We start from the raw sequence: 12,440 nt of genomic DNA on the forward strand, positions 1-12,440 counted from the left end.
TTTGCAGTGTAGACATTTAAAAAACAAAACAAAAAACTTTAAAATTGAAATGAAAGTGCAAAATATAAAAATGTATTCAATATTAACAAAAACTGTAATAGTTAAAATAACACTGGTGATAACAATATTACTGTTATACCTGTTATTTACTATTTTTAAAGAGTAGTATGCAGTCAACAGTCCGAACAGTTGATCTAACCTTCATTTTGTTAAAGGAAAATGCATGTATAGGAATGTTCTTAAAGTGATCTGATTGCACTGCTAAAATGTGGAGCTTGTATTTTTGAGCTGTGAATTGTCTACATTGTTCATTAGGGTGGGACTGTGTCTTCAGGTAAACGTTTGGTCATGCCTTAAGGCTCCTTCACAGCTCTTACGTCAATGCTTATTAAACTTAATGTATTAAACTGAAGCTTCAAGCTACAGCACTAGTACCATCTTTTTTAAATGCAATAATGAATATTTGATAAGACTGAATGTCTGAGGGGGGAAAAGAAAGATTAAAAAAAATAATAAAACATATACATAAAAATCATTTTAAAAGTAGCAAAAAAAAGGGATAGTAAAAACATTTCCAAAACAATTTAAAGTGACCATATCAAAAAGGAAAATGTTGAAATCTGTCAGTTTTAATAAAAAAATAAATCCCTGGGATATAAAAGTGTCTGTAGTTGAAGAAACACCCAATTTGCAGACAAGTAAAAATATGTCTCCATTAAGATATGGCAGGCACAAAGCCTTTTAACACTGCACTTCTTCAAAAGATCAGTTGTCTGCTTTTTCAAATTCTTACTAGCGAATCCATCTTTGCTCCTGGATAACGGAGTGACATCAAACGGACGGCTGAATGAGACATCAAAGTTGCCTTCATCTTCCTCTGGTCCTCTATACTGCATCCAGAGCCAAAAGTCAGTGGATCGGGTTTTCACCTCACCATCTGGTACCTGCACACGGATTGTGGAACAAGCAGACATTTAGCCTTTGAAACTATATTCAATTAATGCTTCTTTGAGTATTTCTCTCAGGTTTCACAGTCTAGCTACGAACTTCAAATGTGTGTCAGACAATGTGATTGCAAATGAGAAGAACAGAGACGAGTGTTTCTGAAATGAAATGCAAATAGAGAGTTACTTCAGATCGACAGACTGTCGAGGTGTCAAATGAGGAGGGAAAACACTTCAGTGAGGTACGAGCTGCTCTCGGGACAGCTGAATGAGGAATTTACACATATATTAATCTCCCTGGAAAAAGGAGCATGAAATAAACTTAACCTGGTCGAGTTTGAAACATAATATTCATGTGTATATCATGCACAAAATCCATCTACATATGCAAAACAGTACTGTGTCTCATGTGAATCCCCATTATCTCTTGATATAATATCTCAATAAATACTGCTCAGGTATTTTGCAGTGTTATTTTATATAAGCAAGCCAATGCGCTCTACTACAGTAAAATGTACTGCACTGAAAAAAAAAGAGCTTTAATGCACAACTACAAAAACTACTAAATACAACAATCATGATATAAACTTCAACAAATAATAAAGAAAGAAATAATATAATACTGCAAAATATTCAGAATTTGATTTCTGTCAGGGAACATCAATGTTTGCATGCTCTCGTATTATTGCATTCACAGGCACATGTGCTGATATTTATTGATATAATTAATATTTAATTATCATTAGAGAAGTCTAAAATGTGGCAAAACATTAATTAAAAATAAACATTTTATAAAATGTTTACAATAATTAAATATTTTTGAAGGAAGTCTCTTCTCCTCACAAAAGCTGCATTTATTTGATTAAAAATGCAGTAAAAATTTTAATATTGTGAAATATTATTACAATTTAAGATAACTGTTTTCTATGTGAATATATTGTAAAATGTAATTTATTCTTGTGATCAAAGCTGAATTTTCAGTATCATTACTGCAGTCTTCAGTGTCAAATCATTTTAATATGCTGATTTGCTGCTCAATTATGAAAAATTACTTTTTTTAAAATGTACTTTTTAGAAAATAAAAGTACTATGGTTCTTTTCTGTTTACCACACTGTAAAAAAAAGAATTGTTGGTTTAACTTAAAGTAAGTTACCTGGTTGCCTTAAAATTTTGAGTTCATTGAAACTAAAACTTTGAGTTAATACAATGAAGGCGATTGGTTTAACCAACAGAAACTCAAAATATTATGTTATCTGAACCACATTAATTATTGAAGTTGATTTGACAAAAGAAATGTTGTGATAACAAATCATGAAAATATTTTTTCAAAGTGCACATATTTGTATAAGTACAAACAGCAATTAAATTTAAATGTAGTGGATATATAAACTGAAACACAAAAAGTTATTATATGACTCTTTTGTTTATTTGGACATATCTGAACATCTCTCAAATGCATTTGTTTTGAGTAGTAAACACACTTTTAAAACTGTGATTTCCATTTAGTTCCAAAGCTAATCATCAATTTAGCTACGATGTAGAATGACAAAAGAAAGCTTGTCTGTCAAATATAAGTCTGCGCTTGTGTTGGTCATATTTCTTGAACTAGCTCCGTCTCGGTGTGTGAAGGTCACATTTCCTGCTCTAATCTTGGAGGAAGGACCGGCTTTGTGCTCCCTTCAACAAACCAATCCTGTTATAGGCCTCCACGTCCTCCCAGCAATTTACCTCTGATTAAGCAATTCATCTGAAAGAGCGTTTGTGAGACATGCTTCCCCCAGCGTAGCCGATGTGTGTGCCCGGCTAAGTCCTGTTGCTTTGAATGTGTCTCCAGAGGGGAATTATGGAGGAGCAGAGAGCCTATGCAGGGAGAAAGGCCAGATTTCGCCGGCTTATCTTTGCTCCCCTCCCCGATCCTGATGGGGCAGAAAAGGAGGAAGCCTTCGAAAGCCCTCCAGAAAACGGCGGACGATTAAACCCGAGTCCCAATCAATTTACCACCTTTGCTGGACAGAGAGCGTGGAGAGAGCAGAACGCCTTTCCTGAGGAAAAACTACACCTTTCCCCAATCCCGTTCTGCCAGTCAAGAATTGCTCTGGATTTCAGGGGTTTTGAGGTGCTGCTCTGTTCCAAAACCTAGTGAGCTGACTACATAGGGAGCTTTAAAGGGATAATTCAGCCAAAAATGACAATTCTGTCATCATTTACTCACTCTCATGTCGTTCCAAACCTGCACTTTCTTTCTTAGACTTTCTTTCTGTTTTGGTTCATTCAGTAAAAATCGTGAAAGTCAATTTGAATGGACAGAAACAGGTAAATTATGACAGAGTTTTCATTTTCGAGTGAACTAAAGGCACAGGCTGTTGCAAAACTAGTCAAAAGATGTTTTTTTTTCTCTTCTGCTCATTAAGGCTGCATTTATTTGATAAAAATACAGTAAAACACAGTAAAATTGTGAAATATTATTCCAATTTAAAATAACTGTTTTCTATGTGAATATATATTAAAATGTAATTTATTCCTGTGATCAAAGCTGAATTTTCAGCATCATTACTCCAGTCTTCAGTGTCACATGATCCTTCAGAAATCATTCTAATATGCTAAGACTTATTTCAAAAACATTTAAAAATCATAATAATTCCGAACTTTTGATGTATTTTGGGACATTTTTACTGTCTTTTATGCCTAAGTATGCAGTAGACAGCAAGGCAACGCACTAGACTTTGGAACAGAGCCGATGTATAGAGGTTTTTTGTTTAATGTTCAACCAAAAAGCTTGTGAAAGTTGAAGAATTCATCAAGAATTTTTGAAGAATTTGGTCTTTATGCTTTTTGTGTATAACATTTGAGAAATAAATACTAGTTTCATTTATTAAACCATTAGTCAAAAGGTTTATGTAACAACAGAAGATCAAAAGACATTCAGCCTTCATAAGAGGTGAATTAAATGTTTTGTTTTGGTTTTTTTTTTTTTTTTTTTTTTTTTCCATTTAAAGGGTTCATATTACAATTTCCTTGATCTTTTGCGATAAAATAGTTAATTATTTTATGAAAACACATAGTTCTGGAACTGCTAGGACTCAAAACATCCTCACTGTGACCATTGAACATTCACTGAAACCAAGATGCAAAACCAGATTAGTTTAGATGCATTTTAACCTGTATTGTTTCAAAGATCCTGTTCGGCTCCGGCCTCAATATTTTTAGATATACACCGATCAGGCATAACATTATGAGCACTGACAGGCGAAGTGAATCACACTGATCATCTCTTCATCACGCCACCTGTTAGTGGGTGGATACATTAGGCAGCAGGTGAACATTTTGTCCTCAGAGTTGATGTGTTAGAAGCAGGAAAAACGGGCAAGCGTAAGGATTTGAGCGAGTTTGACAAGGGCGAGTTTGAGCGAGTTTGACATCTCCAAAACTGCAGCTCTTGTGGGGTGTTCCCGGTCTGCAGTGGTCAGTATCTATCAAAAGTGGTCCAAGGAAGTAATAGTGGTGAACCGGCGACAGGGTCATGGGCGGCCAAGGCTCATTGAAGGCTGGCCTGTGTGGTCCAATCCAACAGACGAGCTGCTGTAGCTCAAATTGCTCAATAAAGGTGTCAGAATACACAGTGCATCACAGTTTGTTGCGTATGGAGCTGCAGAGCCGCAGACCAGTCAGGGTGCCCATGCTGACCCCTGTCCACCGCCGAAAGAGCCAACAGTGGGCACGTGAGCATCAGAACTGGACCACGGAGCAATGGAAGAAGGTGGCCTGGTCTGATGAATCACGTTTTCTTTTACATCACGTGGATGGCCGGGTGCGTGTGCGTTGCTTACCTGGGGAACACATGGCACCAGGATGCACTATGGGAAGAAGGCAAGCCGGTGGAGGCAGTGTGATGCTTTGGGCAATGTTCTGCTGGGAAACCTTGGGTCCTGCCATCCATGTGGATGTTACTTTGACACGTACCACCTACCTAAGCATTGTTGCAGACCATGTACACCCTTTCATGGAAACGGTATTCCATGGTGGCTGTGGCCTCTTTCAGCAGGATAATGCGCCCTTCCTCAAAAAGCAAAAATGGTTCAGGAATGGTTTGAGGAGCATAACAACGAGTTTGAGGTGTTGACTTGTCCTCCAAATTCCCCAGATCTCAATCCAATCGAGCATCTGTGGGATGTGCTGAACAAACAAGTCCGATCCATGGAGGCCCCACCTCGCAACTTGCAGGACTTAAAGGATCTGCTGCTAACATCTTGGTGCAGATACCACAGCACACCTTCAGGGGTCTAGAGGAGTCCATGCCTCGACGGGTCAGGGCTGTTTTGGCAGCAAAAAGGGGACCAACACAATATTAGGAAGGTGGTCATAATGTTATGCCTGATTGGTGTATTTACACACATACATGTAGACATTATATCAACCATATCAGTCATCCACCAATCTGTAGTATAAAACAATACAATATCTACTAAATCATAAAACCAATCAAACCAAGGGGCATTTTACAGAAAGAAAGCACAGTATACTTTTCAAGCGCAGAGTTTCAAAAAAACAAATTCCTACAAGCTTTTCAAACGAGTGGAACTTTTCAAACAAGAAAACTACTAGTTGTTTACAGGCGTGGAAGTACGGCCCTGCGAGACTGTAGCATGAAGCAGCTGCTCCGCTGCCAACATCAATCATTATGAGACGCCACAGGGACGCTGGCACCGAACACACCAGATACTTGTTTGCGATGAAAGACATTCAAAGCCGCTTTGCGATAAACACATACACCAACTGAGCTCTTACTTGACCCATCCAGCATTTTTTTTTTCTCTCCAAAATATATATTTAAATGTACTGTAAATTTATTTTTTTATTTTTCAGGAAGTTCACATGCACTAATATGAATAAATCTATCATTTTATGTACTGTAAGTCGTTGTAGTCACTGGGGTCTGCTAAATAAATAAATTTAGTTTGTAAAAGCAGATCCAGTACCAAACCGGTGGGAATTGCATTCCTGGAAAAAAAAAAAAATCATTAAATTGTTATTAAATTACTGATCAATTGTCAAGATTTTCAAAAGGAAATATATATATATATATATATATATATATATATATAAATTATTTAAAATATGTCCAAAATATATTTAAAAAATTCTAAAATATATTCCAAATACATGCATATAAATATATTTTGATATATATATATTTGGCCATTTTTTGTAGATCAAAAACTATATGTTTATTTTTCCCATACTGGACTGTTTAAAGTATTTTCAAAGTATCTCCCAAAGCACAAAGCTGCAAGAGTCTGTCTTTACGCTTGCTTGTGGGAAAAGTGAGAGCGTACATGTGCATTTGTGTTTATATAAACCGCTGACATGTTGTGATCAATGGTTAGTTGTGAGGAAACAGACAGCAGTCTAAACTACACCGTTTCTAATGCATTTCACAGAATATAAACAGCAAATACATGTAGCGTTATTTGTTTTCAGAGATATTGGATACAAGATATTGTTCAGGGAGTTGTACAGCTTAAGCTTTGATTCAATATTTAAAAATGTTTCCCATAAAGAGCAACTGCACTGTTATAAAGAGCAGCTCCAGTAAAGGCTTCAATCCCTTAAGTGTACAACATGGAAATGAGAGGTGCAACAAACAAGAAATGTTTATGCTAGATGCTGCTTACTCATGGAAAACTCCATGCATGATGCTTTATGATCTTGCATGAAAAGAGTCCCCCTGTTTTATTAAGAAAAAAGCACACACTCAACTTTAATACTTTTATGAGCAATAGTAGTGATGTTTGACTTAGCAAGCACTACTAACTACTAGAGCATCTCTCTAAAGGAGATGCAGGTCTTCTTGTCACGATTGCATATGTGTTATGTAACGTTAGACGGTCCGTAACCCCACCCTGTCCACTGTATTACCCAGCATCCTCTGCTGCAATCACATGTGTGTGGTCCAAGATAAAAGACATCAAAGCATGCAGCACTAATTCTACAATAATGAAAGCAATATCTTAAAAGCTACGATGCACCGCATAAAAAATCGATACGTTTCATTTTGGTGTCGCGCAGCATTGCTCATTATGTCACACGCTGGGAGAAATTCACGGCGAGTTTGATCCGAGAGAGAAGCGGTGGCAAGAATTCAAAGATTCCAAGAGGGAAGAGATCAAGGTCTGAAAAGATTGAACATACACTATTTGAACACCCTAGTCTCACTTAAAAATGTCTGAATGTCATTATATAATATAATAAAATATCAAAGCAAATGCTGCAGGAGCTTTACTGAGCTAATACACGTTCCTGGTCTTATTGTGAAATTCTCATCAGACTCATCTTCCATCAAAATGTAATAACTATGAAATAATGTTACTTTTCAGCTAATGTCACCAAGTCTGTAGGGGTTTCAAGTTCATGTTAACCAAGAGCCAAACAGCTGCTGTTAATGTAGCCTTTCTAAATCTTGACAATTAATCAGTAATTTAATGCTGCTTAATGTTAATATAATAAAGGTTACGGCAATAATAGCATATAAATTAGAAAAAGAAGAGTTGTCGCTGATGCTCTGGAGACTGAGCTTGACCTTTCAGCTTTGCCATCACAGGAATAAATTACATATTAAAACAGAAAACTTATTTTAAATTATAATAACATTAAAGTTTTTACTGTATTTTTGATCAAATGAATGCAGCCTTGAGCATGAGATACTTCTTTAAAAAACATTATATGTAAGAATTTTCATGTATTAATTTGTTTGTTATTGCCAATGTGTGAACAACTCGTTCCCCGACTTCCAATTGTCCATAAAAGCCTGTTTTTTTTTTTATATGTGAAGGACTTAGGATGTTTTTGCCGGGAAAATCAAAAGGATGTGATGTTTACACGTGCTCCCGAGAGCCTCGCTTCCGTTCTGTGACACATGAAATGAATGCTTATACAATGTTCAGGATAAAATACAGACTGGACTGACGAAATCTGCGATGATTAGACTACTATTAAAGCATGAATTTGATGTAAACAGTAAGTCTACATAATATTTATAGCATGAAATATTATTTAAACCTATAACATTTTACATAGATAACTTTTAATATCATAATATAATAATATATAATAATAATAATAATTTTTATCTCACAATTCTGACTTTTTTCTTGCATTTGCGTGTTTATATGTCCCAGTTCAGACTATATAACTCGCAATTGTGAGTTTATATCACAATTTTGAGGGGAAAAAGTCAGAATTGCTGGATATAAACTCACAATTCGGAGGAAAAAAGACTCACAAATTTTTTTTTTTGCAAACACAAAATAGGTCTATAGCCCCTTTAAAAAAATCTTACCGACCCCAAACTTTTTGAATGGTAATGTAAATTCTTTGATTTTAATGTCTGTCCTGTACGGGACCAGTGTCATTAAATACAGATTTCTATAAACAAAACAGCAGTTCTCGCTCCGTTGAGCTCCTTTAAAAGACCACTGGAACCACTAACGACCAGATTCCCCTCACTGACCCGAGAACAGCTCGAAAACCATACAAATGATAATGCCAATACAAACCGCTCCATGCTGAATTACTCTTCCAGTCCCTCATTTATTGTTGGCCGGCCGGTTATCAATCACCGTTAAACAAGCTTAAACACGCAAACCAGCACAGGTTTCATTACAAAAGACCATTAATCAGGTTAACTCGGCTGGTTGTGGAACTGATCAACTGCTTAAAGCCTTATCGCAGCAGATCAGTTCATTCGTGATATGAATATATATGTGCGGTCTGTAGAATCGTGCTTTGTAAAATCATAATTACAAAATTAAAAAGTCAAAATGATGAGATTTAAAGTCAAAATTATTATGACATACTGTATATCATAGTTATGAGATAGAAAGTCAAAATTATGACATAAAATGTAAATTATGAAATAAACTCAAAATGATGAGAAAGTGAAAATTATGAAATGATAAAGCTGAATGCATGACAAAGTGTGAAATTATAAAAAATGGTAATTATGAGTAAAAGACCAGATTCTGACATACTATAAGTCATAATAATGAGATAAAAGACTTATTTCATAAGTCATAATTATGAAACTAGAAACAATTGTTAAAAATTTTACAAAAAAGTTAGTTATTACAAGAAAAGTCAAAATTATGACATATTATGACCTTATCTTTGACTTTTTAATCTTATAATTATGATTTATTATGTCATAATTTTATCATGACATATGCTGAAATGAGATATAAAGTCAAAATTATTATGACATAATATCATAGTTATGAAATAAAGTCAAAATGATGAGGAAAAAGTTGAAATGATGAGATCATAAAGTTAAAGTTATGAGGTAAAAAGTTGAAATTATGACAAATAATTATGAGGAAAAAAAACAGACATACCATAAGTCATAATAATGAGATAACAGACTTATTTCATAAGTCATAATTATGAAATAAATCATGATTATATCAAAATTATTACAAAAAAGTCAAAATTATGATATAAAAAGTCAGGTTTTGTCAGAATTTCGACTTATGACCTTATCTCATAATTATGATTTAGTATGTCACAATTTTATCATGATATACTTTTAACCAAAGCATGCTTTTTATTTCTTGTATGGCAGAAATGGGCTTTCAAACAAGTCCATTCTTTTTCACCTTCCTTTTATTTTTGGTGATTAAAAAATTCAAAATTCAAAATTTCAATTGTATGAAAAGCAAACTTGCTTTTTTTTCCCTTATACCAGAAACCCAAAGACTCTTTTCTACGTGGCTTCCATTGCCCTAGAAAACATGATAAAAGCCTTGGAGGAGGAAAAACAAACACTTACAAGGTCCTGCAGCCACTGACACTCTGTTAACACTCACTAACCCATAACCACAGTCACCGTCGTTTCCACCGGCCCTCGAGTAACACCTACACGAGTCAACGCTGACCGCCGCTGTCTGTATCGTGCTGCGGCCCTTCACACTCCCCGCTGGCTCACAGATGCTACTGCTTTCAGAAACACACACACACATCTTCACTGCAGGCCCTTGACGGCTACCTCAAGTTCATCACCCCTGCCAGGCCGAGCGACACCAGCCTTTAGCACCATATGGTAAATCACGTTCACACTGGGCAGCGGCAGAATGACAGATTTAGCACAGCAGAAACAGAAACATTCTACAGTAATGGGATATTAGATGTGGAAACGTCAAATATCCAATAGCGGGTCAGTGAACCGGCCTTCTGCTGAAGTATAGATAGCACAGAGCTGCTACTCCAGAAAAACTGCTGGGAAAAACAGCATCTATCTATAAAGTCGCTCGCAGGAGGTTCTCTTAACCGGGAGACTTACAAAGACTAGAGGAGAAAACATGGTTATACAAAAACACAAAGACAGAAATAATATCTGCAGGAACATATGCAATTGTAAAGCGGTGCATAATGTGATTTTTTTTGCACTATGACTTCGTCGTTTTGAAATAAGCTGCGGGGAAGGTTGTTCAATGAACCAATGAAAAATATTGAATTTTTATATTGGTTTTAGTCAAATTTATTTGTATAGCACATTACACAATACACATCGTTTCAAAGCAGCTAAATCTAATATTTACAGACCTGGACGATAATATAATTTATATAAAAAAAAATATATAATAATTCTGACATAAAAATATTATGATGTAAAAAGTGTCAAAAGAAAAATATTTCATTTTTATATTGGTTTTAGTCAGAGAAGCTTTATAGAAAATCTTGATGTTAATGTTTATAATATCATAATATATTCATGCCTTATAGTCATATTTAGCAGAATGGAGCTGGACAATTATATTATTTTTTTTAAAGTCATAATTATGAGATAAAAGGTCAAAATTATGACACAAAATGACAATTATGAAATAATGTCAAAATTAAGATAAGGAAAGCAGAAATGAGATTAAAAAATTGAAATTATGACAAAAATTCGAAATTATGGAATACTAAGTCACAATTATGCAATAAAAAGCCGTAATTCTGATAAAAGATAAAAATATTAGTCAAATTTATTTGTATTGGGCTTTACACAACACGCAATTGTTTCAAAGCAGCTTTACATAAAATTATGATGTCAATGTTTATATTATCTTAATATCTTCATGCCTTATAGTCGCATTTAGCAGATTGGAGCCGGACAATAATATAACTTTTTTTTTTTTTTAAAAAGTCATAATTATGAGATAAAAAGTCAAAATTATGACACAAAATGTCAATTATGAAATGAAAGGAGAAATTATGAGACAAAAAAATTGAAATTATGACAGAAAATTTTGAAATTATGACATACTAAGTCATAATTATGCAATAAAAAGTTGAAATTCTGACAAAAAATTCAATATTATGAGATAAAAATTCAATGTCAAATGAAAAATATTTCAGTTTTATATTGCTTTTAGTCTAATTTATTTGTATAGCGCTTTGTTGCAAAGCAGCAATATTATAGACATATGTTAATGTCTATAATATCTTAATATATTCATGCCTTATAGTCATATTTAGCAGATTGGAGCTGAACGATAATATATTTTTTATAAAAAAAAAAAAAAAGTCATAATTATGAGATAAAAAGTCAAAATTATGAAACAAAATGTCATAATTATAAAAACAAAGTCAAAATTATGAGAAGAAAAGTAGAAATGAGATTAAAAAGTTGAAATTCAAAATTCTGACATACTAAGTCATAATTATGTAATATAAAGTCATAGTTCTGACATAAAAATTCAATATTATGAGATAAAAATTCAATATGAAATGAAAAATATTTGATTTTTACATTTGGTTTTAGTCAAATTTATTTGTATAGCGCTTTATACAATACAGCAGCTTAAGAAAATCATGATGTTAATGTTTATAATATCTAAATATCTTCATGCCTTATAGTTGCATTTAGCAGATTAGAGCTGGGCAATAATAATGTTTATATTTTGCGATGATACAAGTGTGGGATTACAAATTTAAGAATCTGTTTAAGATCTGCTGATCCTACATCCTGACATAACCTCACATGAAATACTAAGGTGAAGTATATTGTATTTAACATTTTGAGGTAAAGATAATGACAATTTAAGGAGATCAAGGCAGGCAGCCCAGGTGTCTGTAACATTAACCTTTTGTCTTCATGCACTTCCTAACCATTTGGCAGGACAAGCTCAAGATACAGCGGTGCCTTTGTCTCTATGATAATGTAAAGGTATGGGCCATACTGTCAGACTGAGTGGATTAGCACCTATGCATTTGAATGACACCGTTATGCTGATTAGATCATGGCTGGGAAATGGGCTGATTCCTGCACTGCATTTGCATGCTTTGTTTAGATTGTCTCCACCTCTACTCTATGTATCCCTCCCCCTTGAATGTATATGAACTACCAAGTACACTGCCTTAGTTGGACTTGGATGACTACAGCGACGCACAGCGCGTTTCTCAATAAAGAGTAACTTCTGCTTGAAAGATATCCCAACGTCTCCTGGTCTCTGCTTCGA

The sequence above is a fragment of the Ctenopharyngodon idella genome, chromosome 6, assembly GCF_019924925.1.
Source record: "Ctenopharyngodon idella isolate HZGC_01 chromosome 6, HZGC01, whole genome shotgun sequence".
NCBI classification, from domain to species: Eukaryota; Metazoa; Chordata; class Actinopteri; order Cypriniformes; family Xenocyprididae; genus Ctenopharyngodon; species Ctenopharyngodon idella.